At 51.9% G+C, this 14,103-nt stretch overlaps 1 long non-coding RNA gene across 1 annotated transcript; it reads right to left on the bottom strand.

Annotated features, from left to right (window-relative positions):
* Positions 1–827: 827 nt before the first annotated feature.
* Positions 828–12,799, bottom strand: LOC109371694 (uncharacterized). The gene is made up of 5 exons (XR_002121910.1): positions 11,693–12,799; positions 8,332–8,482; positions 3,480–3,585; positions 2,339–2,404; positions 828–1,959 (listed from the first exon to the last, which is right to left on the bottom strand). It is a non-coding gene; the product is annotated as an uncharacterized LOC109371694 (long non-coding RNA).
* Positions 12,800–14,103: the final 1,304 nt, after the last annotated feature.

Below are 14,103 nucleotides of genomic sequence, written 5' to 3'. Positions count from 1 at the left end.
ATTCTTCTTTCTTATGATGGAAACTTTTAAATCTACTTTCTTAGCAAGTTTCAACTATACAATGCAGCGTTAGTCAAACCCCACTTTTCAAAGCCAGTTTCGGTTCTGGGCTTTATGAGGTAAGGGTCTGTTGGAGCTTTGGCCTGAGGTGGGCTAGCTGGAGATACCTGGTGGGGTCAGGTAACTCTAAGTATCTCCAGCTCAGCCCCCGAGTCCGAGCAGGCCCTGTCCCCACCAGGCCCACATTCAGAAACCCCCACAGCCAGGGCCTGCCAGGGTTTACATTTCGCACTGGAAAATTCTTTGGGCTACTTTGTATTTATCCTCACAGGCTGCTCTCCACCCCCAACACACACACTCATAAAACACACGCATAAGGAACCCATACCTCTGTGGGTTCCCTCCACCCTTCTTAGTGTACACACATTCCTTTCCAGACCACTTTATGTATTATGTATAAAAATTATACGTGCATTTTGACTCTGCCCTGTCCACCTAATATATCACATACAGGTATTTACGTATAAATATTGTTTGATAGCACCAGCTATTTTAAAAGAGAATGAGTAGGGAAGGCAAAGCCTTAGCTCCCAGTGATTCTTAGATGGGATAATTCCAGGCATTGTGGCCTGAGGGTAGGGGTGGAGCTGAGAGAAAGAAGCCTGAAAAGGCCAATTCTGCAAAGCTGTGGGCACACAGCACACAACGTGCCAGCAGCCATGGAACAGCAGCTAGCCCCGGACCTAAGCCAGGGTCTGCGCCGCCGGCCTCCCTACCCCACCTTCCCTCACATGGCAGAAACACCCAGGGAGAAGCCCGGAAAGTCTCTGCTCTGACCCCAGAGACACCCCCTGAGCACCCATTCAGCTCCAGCCGTGGAAGAGAAAACACCCAGGCTCCTCAGATGGGGAAGATCCCAGAGGCATACATACAGCTGGAGGGCAAGGGTTCCTTAAAAACCAAAAATTAGGTAGAAAAGTGAAAACGTATTTAGAATGAGAAAAGTTAAAACAAATGACAAGTTTTCAAAAGCTGACAAATTCCACAAACATCACAAAATCCAAAACAATATTCCGGCCTCTGCCTTTGCACAGTTCAAACCTCTTCCCCCTCCAATCCCCACCTGCCAGGGGGCCGTTCACTTTGGCCCAGGAGCTGCACCTCTCCGCCTGGCACAGCGGGCAGGAGGCGAAGAGCTGTTCAAGCCCCAGCTTGGCCAGCTGAACTTTGACCATACACGGAATGCTGCAGCCAAGTAAGCACATCTCCTGAAACCCAAACAGACTCCCCCAACTCAGCGTCCCCTTAGCCAGGTCCTAGCAATACCCTGCCCAGCCACTCTGAGCACCAGACCCATGGAGGAAGGAAAGGTCAGTGATCTTAACAGATTGCAGTTAAAGGGTTTTATTTACGCAGTTTTTACAAAACCACGTGACCATGGGGACACATTGTTCGGGCCCTTCCTGGAGGCTCTGGTGCACTAACGGGCCCTGGGGTGGACACTCCAGCAGCTTCTGGGGGCACTCCCTTTGCTGGGGATCTTCACCCGTCGCCCTTCACTTTGTCTGGCTGACTTTGTCACAGTGTAAACGTCCCCTTCTCCTGACCGCAAGCTAAAATCCAGCCCCGCTTTCCCCCGCTTAGGATTTTTCACAACTGTAGCTTTATTTTTGTTTGCTGATTGATTGGTGCCTGTCTCTCCCAGCAGACTGTCATTCCCAGAGGGCAGGGACCCCATCTCTCTTGTCTACGATGTGTCCCCAAAGTCTAACACCCACGAGGCTCCTGTCCCGAACGTCGGCGTAAAAGGTATGCTGCCGTGTGACATGTTGTAGGCGCCAGAACAGAAAGCAACAAGGTGCTGTTTGAGCTTCTGCCTCATCCCTCAGGTCTGCTGCTTCTCACCAGGAAGGGCTAGCTGCCTGTTAAGTCCGCGCAATGCACACAGATACACACAACCTAAAATAAAACAACAGAAAGGAGGAAAAAACATTAGGGGAGATGACGTGGAGTCATCTACGGAGCATCAACCCTTTTATAACGTTTATTAAAAATATGAAAACTATCCGACAAAATACAAAAACACAAAAGCCCTGCTTTTACACAAATTGGAAAGTTCTGGAAGGCTCAAAACGGAAGCAAGACAGAAACACAAGATTGAATGGTTTAAATCCATTATGTCACACATGAAACACATTGCATTTATATGGCGATTTCTTAGAAATACAAAATTAGCCTGGAAAATAGATTGGCCAAAAGAATAAGAGAAAGGGGAGGAGAGAGGAAAATGAGGGAATCATTAAGACGTCAACATTTTTGGCAAAATGAAAGAAGTTACCTAAAAGGCTGTAGCAAGTCTCGGCCTGAGCTAAAACTGGCCTGTCACGTCTGCAATGCGGTACACCTGACGAACAGAACCACAGAACCGGAGGTGAGCTGGCTTTAGGCAGGGGAACTAGAGCGGGCTGCCCGTCCTCACACCACGCCATAGAAGGGCCCTCTAACGGGGCTCACCTGGGCTGCGGGAGCTCTAGCCGGTAACACACCCACAGAGGACAAGCCAGGAACGGAGGGCTGATACTCCTGCGTGTCCCCCCAGGCCTGTTACCATGGCGACAGGGCCCCTCGTGCCACTAAACCAGGAGAGGAAGCTCATCGCAGGTTCCTGGAAGCCGAGCGAGCCCTCCTCCTCCCGGGGTCTCCCTGCCAGCCCCTCGCAGCCCCCAGCCCCTCGGCCCCCTCCAGTACTGTCCTTTGTCTCTAGCTGTGTCTGGAAGCACCTCTCTGCCCCCCCTCTTCTCTAGTCCCCTTCTTGTGTCTGTAGTACATGTCCCCAACCCCCCAACTGATCTATTTGGAGAAAATGGGGGGAAACGACTCTGATGAATCTCCTGCTTTAATTAATTATTGTAATGGCTTTCAACTTGGGGGGAAAGGGGGGCACAATGTGCTTATTATGTTTTCATGTCGACAAACACATTCTCTACTTGGCAGAGAAAGAAGAGGCCTGTTTGGGGCGTGAGGCTGAGGAGTGATTTATAACGGGCATTAACACCAGAGCAATTCTGCTTCCACAGATTCACAGGTTGGCCTCCTGAGGTGACTTGAACTCTCACCTTCACGTTCTTCCTCTCGCCTTAAGGTCCCCCAGCCCCCTCGCTCGCTCTCCCCAGTCCTGCTCCCTCTTTTAATCTGCCTCGTTTACCTATGTTCACATCCCTCCTTCTCCCTGCCACACCCTTCTTGCTGCCTCCCACCTTCTCTCCAAAACCATGAGGATTCTTAGGGAAAATGCCTGCTGAGAAGCTCACGGGGTTGGCATCCACTGGCCACATGCAACGAAGCAAGGGGCCTCGAAGGGCATTGTGGGCAGACAAGGTGGGAACCTGAGTCGGCTTTGGTTCTCTGAGGGGACCCCTTAGCTGGCCCTCAGAAGTGTCTCACTATGAGAGTGGGAGAAGGTTACCAGGAGAACTTACGTAAACAATGCTTTCCCAGCCTTAGTGGCCTACGCAGGGACGCCCTTTGGAGAGGCTTCCAGCTCTGCCATCAGTGGGGAAAAGGCCATTGGGGCTAGCAGAATTTCTGGAAAGAAGGAAGGAGATGAAGCTAAAAAGAAAAACAGTCCCACAAATCATTCGTCAATGAGGGGAGAGTCTCCACAGCAACCTGCCCAGGGCCGAGAACCACAGAGGCAGGAGATGCATTACTGCCATGGAAACCACATCCTAGAAACCCATTGTTACTGGTCCCTGTTTGCCTTTGCAAATGAGGTGCTAAGGATGGGGGCTAGACCTGCAGGGTCCCTCAGGGGAACTGGGGTGGGGGAGAGAGGGGGGAAAAAGGGGAAGGAGATGAGGGGTGGGTAGGGAAGAGAGAGGGGAGCGGAGATGGAGAGAAAGAGAGAGAGAGAGATGGAAGGAAGGTGGAGGGAGTAGAGGAGGGTTCCAGGAACCAGACAGCCTCTCATGGGGACCCCGAGTTCTCTGGACTATGCCCAGCAGAGAAGGAAGTGCCCTATGCACTAAGTATGAGCATATGGAGTGAGCCGAGTGAGGGGAAGACGCCTGAGCTGGAGCCCAAGCTGAGTCTCATGCCAGTTGGAGCCAAGGCACCCACCCGTCCTTGTTGCTTTTATTCCATCACTATTCAAGATGAGGAAATAGCGCACACCCTGGGGTACCCGTTCACTAACCACAGGACAACCTCACAAAGCGTCTGGAACCAGAGGAACCCAAAGTGGGCCCTCCAGTCCCTCCCCTGCCCCAGGGGGCCCAAGCACATGGGTTCCAGAGGGAAGGTGATTGCAAAGTGGGCCTCAAAGCTGGCCTCTTGCCCTAATTACTCCCAGACGCAGGTTTTCAGTTCCCTTTTTGTGGGAGCAAAAGTGGCCACTGGGTGCCTAGCGCCACCTTCTGGTGACCACTGGAAGCAAGGCAGCCGTGACCAGGCTTGGCTGGTCCTAGAGCAGGTAGGCTCCACAGCTGAGGCTCAGGAACTTCAAGCCAGGTGTCAACCTGGTACCTTCCTCAAGCACCCCTCAGATGGCCTGTGGGCCAGATGAACTCCTCAGTCACATGAGACACACGGCACATTCAGGGTGTGACCTTGACAAGTCAATTCCCTCTCTGGGCTTCTGTGTCCCATCTGTTCAATAAAGGTTTGAACTAAATTACCACTCAGGGCTCTTTATAGCACGAATAGTGTATGATTCCTTGACTTGAGCCAGAATTTAGCTCCTACGTGGAATGTTTTTCTGAGTCTGAAGGGAGAGACTACAACCTGTCCCCCAGTGTCTCTCAGTGCTGCTCCTTGGGCTCGGGGCTCTATAAGCCCCTTGTGATTCAAGGGCAGCCTGGCTAAGGAGGGCACCAGAGTTTCCCCATCACCTTCTCTTTATCGGGTGGACCCCACTGAGAGGGAGGCAGAAGCTTAAGCACCAGCACACACAGCACCCACTGCCAGACAGGCCCCAGGCCCCCGCACTCCATCTGCCTCTCCTCTGCACTCTGGAAAGGCTCCTGGGTCCACAAAGGCTCCTAGAAATCTGTTAGAGGAGGAGGACTGGGAAGCCAGCGTTCTCCCAATCGATGCTGGTGCCCACTACCTCTGAACACAGACGTGTCCTCCATCCTCTGCAGGGGACATGGCACTTTGGGACACGGTGCTGAATGCATAACGCTTCCTGAGCATCTGTAAATGCATCTATGGCTGCAGAGCTGTCTGCTGGCAACCAAGAAAGCCAGGGATATAGGAGGGAAAGTCTGGAGGAGATCATGGGCACCCTGCTGGCCCGGAAAGGTAGGAAGTAAGTGAACAGGCTTTGAGTTGGGAGAGCCAAGTTCAAATCACAGCCTTCCCACTTAGTGGTTCCATGACTGTGCTGTTTTCCCATTTGCTATTTGGAGATAATAGCAGTATATTCACCTCTCAGGGTTCTGGTAAGGATTAAATGAGATAATGAATGTAAATCCCTCAGCACAGGGACTGGCCCATAGCAACACTCATCATTACAGACTTCATTCAGAACACTAGGAACTTGGGTCAGGCCAACTCTGACCCATCATGATAACAAGAACATATATAAAGTGTTCTTCCCATCAATAACTATTTGTGGAGCACTACTATGTTCCATGCACCATGTTGGGCAGGGCTAGAGCAGCAAAGAAGAGAGAGATGGTGCCAGACTTCCTGGAGCTTCTAGTCTGGTGAGAGGCAAGGGATAATGGTGAACGGACAAATAATGACACAAAGAATGAATTGCTTTCCATTTTGAATGAAAAGCAAAGGTGCCTCTTCCACCTCCATGCTGACTGGAATGAGGACATGATGGCTAGAGTTTAGCAGCCATTGTAGACCATGAGGCAGAGCTACTGGATAAGAGGGGCCTGCATGCCTGATAACCTTTTGAAGGTGCCCAGCCCTGCTCTGTATTGTCTACTGATGACTTCTCATTTTCTTGAGGGAAAATGACTTTTTTTTCTTCTTTAAGAACAGTATTGTTTTAGTGTTTTCTGTCCTTGTCCTCAAAAACCTCTGAACCACTGGACTGGAGTTAGTAATAAATGCGCTGCCTCCTTGTTAGACAGCAAGGGACCTCCGGGGCAGAGGGAGTGCAGTGCCCATCCCAGGGCTTTCTTCATAGGAGGGAGTCTCTTTGTAGCTGTTTGTAGAATTCGTTTAGTTGAATGAGAAGCAGTTGACAGATGCAGGAAAATCATTGACAGATAAATCAAAGTGGATGTAAATCTAGGCGAGAAGCCTGAACCATTTCAAGAGATGCGTGAGGACAGAGCTAAATAGTGGGACAGAGAAAGTCAGCAGCCAAGGACAGGACCTAACAGAAGAAGAGCTGAAGGACTTGGACCCAGGGAGACAACTGACCTCCAAAACAAAGTACTTTTGAGGCATTAGAGGGCTCCTCAGGGATGGCTTCAATTTGACCCTGGCCTTAACTGTAATGTCAAGGGAAGCCCTGAGACTTGGGCAGCAGAGAGACCTGGGTTTAAAACCTGCTGTGCTGCTTACCAGCTGGGTGAGTTTAGGTAAGTTGCCTGGCTTCTCTGAGTTTCAGTTTACCCATAAAACAATTCAAATAGAGGAAATAATAAGTATGAAATCTCCACACACTGCCTGGCACAGGGTAGGCACCCAATCAATTGTAATAATGGCCAAAAATCTATCGGGTTCTGTGGCAGACAGATGTTCAGGTGTCTCCGTGATCGCAGCCTCCTGGTGTTCATGCTTTTCTGGGATCACCACCCCTTGAGTGTGGGCAGAAGCTGTGACTTGTTTCTAGCCAACAAGATGTGGCAAAAGTGACAGGATGTCACTCCAGTGATTATTGTACTTAAGACCCATTCTTGCTAGTGGACTTGCACTAGAATCGCTCTCCATTGTGTCTTCTCGTGTAACTCACTCAACAATCCCTCAGCTCTGACTGTGGTCCAGGCCTTTGTCAGGGACTGGATGTGCAAATCAGAGTCGAGGACAATGCCCGCCCTCAGAAACTCAGTCTCATGTATGAGAAGGCAAGCACCACAGACCCACTCCCCACGGAAGGAGCAGCTCCTGCCTGCAGGAAGGCTGGCCCAAGCTCCAGGCTAGCCCCTGCTCAGTGGGTTTCAAAGCTGCCCACCCAGGTCAACCTATCTTGCAGCAGGGGTTCAGAACCATTGTCACAGGAAAAGGAACATTTTATCCAAAGCACCTGTGCTTGTCTTATCCCTTCCCTTGCTGATAGCATCTGGATTTTAGTCACTGCATCAGAGGAAGGCAGTTTCTCAGGATTATCTGAGCTCAAAGTTGCAAAAGAAGCACCGTCCCCTAAGCCGCTGAGGGCACTAGCACAGGCCAATGCCGGTGAGGTAAATTTCTTTACTGTAGTATACTGGTAGGTAGCCATATTGAAAATGTTTTTAGTTTTGCTTTTTTTTTCCCCTGGAATTTCAAAAGTAAATTACATTTTGAATATTCTTGGCTTGGGACAGCCAATTTTCACCAAGAAGCACTGCAAGAAGTGATCGAATACAAACTATCATCCATGACATGATGCTATACAACAGGCACTTACACATGTCTCCCATTTGGACCACACAACCGCCCTACACAGCACCTTATCCCCATTTCACAGATGTGGAAACTGAGGCAGGATAAGTAACTTGCCCAAAAGCACACAACTAGCAAGTGGAAGATCTGTCTGACTCCCCTGCTTCTTACTTCCTATGCAAAAGACAAAGGACACCATGTCCTTAATGACACCAGGTCACAATACCGCATTTATCAAAGGAAACTCGGCCAAGCGGACATGAAGATGCTGGTGGGCACTTCAGTGGGCAGGGCTGAGCTAGACATACCACCCAGCCTACAGAGCCCAGCCTTAGAAAATGAGAGAGCCCCTGCCACTGGGGCCGTTTCATGTGATTCCAGTAAGCCTGGACTGGAAAATAACCGAGTGTAAGACTGCTCATTCTGTCTCCTACCCTGGAAGCTTCAAAACGGGCCCCAGTGACCTAAGTGGCAGAGCCCCTTCTCTGTAGTCCTCCAGTCCTATGGCTTCCAGCCCACATCTGCTGCCTACCAGCTGTGCAACCACGGTGAGTTGCTTCTAAATTCTCCAAGCCTCAGGTTGACCATCTCTGAAAAAGGAAAGACATCTATTTTTCTTTGGGGGAGGATGAAATGAGACAAGGCTCTTAGCATCGAGCTTAGCTCTGCACAAGACCACAGTAAACTCATTCCAATGCGCACGCATTCCCCACCAGAAACCTGAGTTTTGCCATTGCCAAAATAGGTCATCGTAAGCCTGGGCTGGTTGAGGTGAGCACTCACCTGAGGCAGGAGGGAGGATATTTGATAAAGGGACCCGATTTGTGGACGGTAGTCATGCTCCTGCACAGGTGGTCCACCAGGTGGCACCATGGTACAGCGTTCACAGCCTTCAGGCCAACACAGCATGCGTACTGGGGTGTCCAGGGTCTTCCTGCACAAGGAGAGCGGAGTTCATTAGCCAATTCAGAGCTAAAGAAAGCCTGAGGTGCTGTCAGTCTTCATAGTTTCCCTCAATCTCCTTAATCCAGATCTTCATTGAAAACATGGGGGATGGGGGGGGGGGTAGAGGGGCAGGGACACCGGCAATGCCAAGGCAAGTCAGTAGCAGTCCATTAAGCACCTACTATGGCAAGGCTCTGTGGCAGGGGTCATCCAGTTTTAGAGCTGAATGGGGCCTTCAAGGAAATCCAACCTTGCTCCTTTGTTTTCCAGAAAGGAAGGCCTGCTCACCTTGGGGTGCAGCATGACTCAGGGGGACCAATTTCAGGGGAGGCCACCCCACCCCCTCTCTAAGGCAGACAAAACCAGGTGAAGACAGGAACCACATCCTACTGCCTGTACAGGGAACCCAGAAAATCAGTCAAGTGTGACTTGTGAGACTATTTCTGCTCTATCTCTCCTGGCACACAGGAGATACTCCTTGAATGTCTGCGGAACTGACTCAGGACCTGAGACTAAGTTTACACCATCCAAGGAGCTTCCATCTCAGGCCTGGAGAAGGAGAGACATGTTTGTCAGGATCCACATATTTCAGAGGAACAGCTTCATGAAGTAGTTCCTGGTCAGAGCTACAAAGCCCTTGGGGGTCAACCCCCTGTAGTACAGGTGACTCCGCTGAGGGCAGAACAGTCAACAACTCATCCCAATATCAAAACAGTACAGCATGAAGAAGCAATCTGTACTAATAAGAAATGTGTCCAGGAGATACTGTTAAAGAAAAAAGCAAGGGCATAAAATTGTCTAATTTTCCATCATTTGTATAAAAAAGAAGACAAAATTAATATAGTCCTGTTTGCTCATATTTACATAAATAAATTCTGGAAGGATTTAAAAGACACTAAGAATAGTAGTTATGGGGGAGGGGGAGGAGGGAAGACAGGAGGGAGGGAGAGAGGGGACAGGGGAGGGAGAGAGACTTTCTTCCGTGTACATTTGCACGCTGCTTGATTGATCTTTGAACCATGCAAATGTATTACCTTTCAACGTCTGAATTTTAAAAACAGCTTACCCAAGATCATACAATGTTTTGCACAGTTGTGAGATGCGTTTACCTGGTGGGATATAAAATGCTTTGGGGTGGTGTGCAAGGTGATTGTAAACAACGCACAAACACAGCACTGAATCATATGGTGAGAAAGACATTCCTCTGTCATTTCTTTTCAGTCTTCTGAACTCTTTAAGGAGCATGTCTCAGTGAGATGCCAGTGGGTTTTTAACACCTCTCTAACTCCTGGTAAACTGCCTTTTTAACAAAGGAAGCAGGCATCAGATGGCTTAGCGCGTGGCCAACAGCAGTGGCTCCTATAATGGAATCCCATTATTTTCTCTACACTGAATTTACTTGTACTAATATCTACTATGAATGGCAAGCCAGCATATTACAAGAGTAATATGAGGCTTCCTTTTCAAAATCGATTTAAGTAAAATATGAGTTTCTCTAAAGAAATATATTATGTAAACCCTAATGCCATTGCTTTGTGACACTGGTATTATCATGTGCTGAACTTGTGCCAGAAACTGCTAAGAGTTTCCCATGAATTAGTATACTTGATCCTCCTGGCCCTGTGAGGTGCAGATGAGGAGGGGCAGGGAGAGTGTGGACCATGCCCCAAGGCCACTGGGTTAACTGGAGGTGGAGCTGGAATTTGAACCCAGGCATTTGGCCTCCCACAGCACGCACCCCCCTCCACACACACCCCAGAGGGATCAAAGCTGGTGGCCTAGTGAAAGCAGACCAGCCTCCCCCTGCACTTGAGGCCCTTGCCCTACAGGCTTCATTCTGCACAGCTTCCTCTTTTTCTTCCTCCCAAGTTCTGGGTCCCTAAAGCCCAATGGTTTCACCTCTCCCCCGACCCCCAAATCTAGAGTCACACACACACATCCCGTCTGCAATTCCACCGAATTGCTTACTCTCCAGGAACTTTCTCTCCCTGCTCTTTCGGGCCCTGGGCACCAGCACGAGGAGGGCTGAGCTTTGCTTCTCCGGCTGCCATGCCCTGCTGCACAGGCTGCAGGCTTCTCTCCTTCTAGTCTTGGCAGCAAAACCCTCTGCTGCCTCCCTCCCTGACCTGCACCACTGCTGCACAGCCCCTCAGTGACCCTGTGCAAGGTAACTGGAGTTCTCCCCGCGGTAGTTTGCAGTGAAAATGTCATGGGTTCAGGAATGCAAGGAAGAGGGCTGCACCCCCATTCAGTGACTGCAGCCCAGGACTGGGAAGCTATAGAGACCATCAAGCTCCAACGCTGCAGCCAGCGTCCTCATATCCACCCTGTGCCCTCTGCCCTCACAGAGCTGATCTCATGGTCACAGTGGGTCCCAGCACATAGGAAGGCCCCTTCCCTCCCTGTCTCCCTCTTCTGTGAGTGAGCTTGGGTGACTCCCTTCTTCTCTCTGGGCCACGGGCACCCTGTGCACAGTCAAGGCCAAAACTACACCCCCCAAAAAAGCCTAGCACTGCCCCAGCCAGGGGTCCTATGTGCCCAAGGCATTGTGGGCACTCTGGGCCAAAGCCCCCAGCAGGGGAGCATCTGTGGGGGAGGTGCAGGGGCTGCTGTGGCCCCGCCTTTCCATGCCCTCTGCCCATCTCTGTCACTCACCATGCCAAGGGTGAGCCCCAAGGCTCTGAGAGGCAGGAGAAATGCAGATCATCATCCCTCCTTAGAAATGAGGAACAAGGCTGAGAGGCTAAGGGAACTGTGGACCCACAAAGCAGAGCAGGGCCTGCAAACAGCCTTCCTCGGGGCCCCGCTGGCCAGGGTGGGGGTAACACCAGGTCAGGTATCTGAGAGCAGAGGCTCTGCCATCACATCAAGGCTTCTTCCTCAACTCACCGAGCTCGAGTCTCCAGTTAGGGAGCCCAACACCCCGCTTCTGCCAAAAGACCAAGTCTGGTCCCAGTCCCAGGGAGAGGGGGAGCCAAGAAAGGGCTCCTTGGGGAGCTGGCAGACCTGGAGCCACTGTTTTGCCTGACCTCAGGCTTGGTGTCTCTTCTGGGGAGATGAAAATGTGACCCCCACCTGGAGGGTGGGGAGAGGTAGAGCTCAGAGAGCAAAGGGCTTGGAACTTATGGAAGGAGGGGCCCGGGAGGCTTGGCAGTCCAGAGATGGAGCGGGAACAGTCAAACCCAGCAGCTCTACTTACCAGGTAGCCCCGCACAGGGAGTCAAAATAACTCCACGGAGGGGAGGGGCTCCGCTCTCCAGCCCCGCAGAGACATCCCATGGTGGGATTCAGCTGTGGCTCATGGTCGGTGGTGTGGGAAGGGGCAGCTCTCCCTAAGGCAGCCAGGCTGCAAATCCAACCTGACACAGAGACACAGGGCTTTGAGGATTAGCCCTGGAGATTAACACAAACCTCCCCAGAAATCTGCCCTCAAGGCAGCCCAGTCTGGGGGATCCTGTCACATAGCTGTCAGGGTGGGGTGGGGTCCTAGGCAGAGGAGGAGGGCCCACCCTCCTCAGTGAGCCTCCAGCTAGGACACCCACTAGGCCAAGGTGGCCCTCGGCCTCACTCAGAGGTTCATCAGGGTCTGCATCAGGCCACTGGAGTAAAGAGCCTCAACCTGCTCACAACACATTTGCACCTGGATTTCTCAGTGCACAGGTGAGACCTCTCTGAAGGCATTCAAACAGGAGGCTGAGAGCTTACAGCTAGTACAGGCTGCACAACCCCAGGGGGTGCTTCCCTCCACCATGCTGTCTCTGCCTACAGGCCAGGCCATCCCAGCACTTTCAGACTCTAGCCTTCGAAAGTGGAGCAGAGCAGCAGTTAGCAAACTCTGCCAGAGCCCAAGGGGCACGGGGAAGGTAGACTAAGGAAAGGCTGGTCAAGAGGTGGGTCATTGAGGGCCCCCAGCCCAATTCAACAACCTCAGCTCTGCTGGGATTGTGTCATTTACGATGGAGCTCAACCAACACACAGGGCCAGGCACGGCACTTCTTTCTCAAACAACTTCCTTTGAGCCCCAGCCCTTTCCCTGAGGCTGGCTGACAAGTCTCTGGGGAGGGCGGCCTCTGCCCCAGCGTGGCCACTGCTGCCTGGGACTCATCCTGCCTCCTACTGCCTGCCAGGAGGAAGTGGGGCACAGGCCCTTCTCAACCCCCTCAACCCCACTCCCACTGCCCGTGTTCTAGTCGAAAATCCAGGGAGAAAAGGACCCTTAGTTCTCCTCCAAGGGCTTGGAATTTGGGAGTGAAAACTGCATTCTAGAAAAAGACAGTCTTCAGCCCTAAATGTGTAGGATCAGGTTCATATCTTTTAAAGGTATTTTTCATGTTGGGGGTCCACTCAAGATTTATTTCTTCGGCGAGTCTCACAGCTTTGTAAGGGGAAACTAAGACTGGAAACCCCAGCCAAAGACACAAGCTGGTGGGGTGGGGGTGGGGCTTCAGGGGAGGGGGATGCTGGCCGGCTGCTGAGCTAGGTGAGCAAGAGGAGATGCACGGGGGGGTAGCCAGGATCCCGCCCGGGGCTGGGCACCACCTCCCCTTGCCCAGGCCCTGGAAGAGCCTCTGGGAGGCACACCCTCCTTCCCTGTCTGGGACCCCACCCCCACCCCCAAGGGCCCAACACCCTCTCCCCTCCATGCCCATCACAAACGGAACACATGTTCCAACAGCCGCTCGGAATAACGACACAGAAAAACACTGAGAAAGGAGTCCTGTTCTAACACCAACGCCACAGCGCTCCCCGAGAATGTCTGTGATGAAGGCCACCAGCCCCCTGAAGGGTAGCAGCAGGCACCTGGCCTGGGGGAGAGGGTTCTGTTCTGAGAAGCACAGTAGGTTGTCAGGAGGGACAGAATCAATCTCAATCTCTCCCACATACATTCCATTATCGCTTCCCCAACACCGGCCTTCGAGAAGCACCTCCAAATCTTGCCTTCCTCCCCCAAACTGCCAAACCCTGAAGGATCCTAAGAGAGTGAGAGATCTGGTCCCTGGGTGGGGGGAAAGTCCTCAAGTTCACCTAGCCTCTCTGACCTTTAACCCTCAGCCCACTGTGAGCCTGGAGCCCTCGGCCACCCAATGCCACTCCCACCCCTGGGCAGGGCTTCCATGCAGGCCCAGGGCTCGCCAGCCAAATTTCAAAGCCTCTGCTCACGAAAAGCAGGGCACCCTCACCCCACATGTACTGAGTAAGCCAGCACCAAGATCCCTGCTTTCTATGGAGAGTACGCTATGAAAGCAGAGGCTATGAGAACCTCAGGAGGCTGAGAAAGGCTGAGCAGCCTCCGGTCAGAGCCCCTGGGCAAAGCAGACCTGCGCCCCAGCCATCCCAACCCGGCAGGTTATTAGCCATTCTGACCAGAGGGCCCCTCCTGCAGGCCAACCTCAGAGTGAGCCCAGAAGTTATCCACACATCAGACAAGGGGCCCAGGTCCAGGCTTTATCTGGACCCGCTCCCACATTCCAGAGCCTGTGGATACCACCCTCTCAGGTCAAATGCCCACTTCTACCCTGTTCCCGAACCCCAACCACTCCCAGCCACCTTCACCATGTCTCCCAGGCTACTTGCAGCTGTACCAGTAATTATGAATATCTTTACATGGAC

The sequence above is a fragment of the Hipposideros armiger genome, unplaced genomic scaffold, assembly GCF_001890085.2.
Source record: "Hipposideros armiger isolate ML-2016 unplaced genomic scaffold, ASM189008v1 scaffold_15, whole genome shotgun sequence".
Lineage (NCBI taxonomy): Eukaryota > Metazoa > Chordata > Mammalia > Chiroptera > Hipposideridae > Hipposideros > Hipposideros armiger.
The sequence above is the reverse complement of the archived record's forward strand: the minus strand, read 5'-3'. Positions and strand labels throughout refer to the sequence as shown.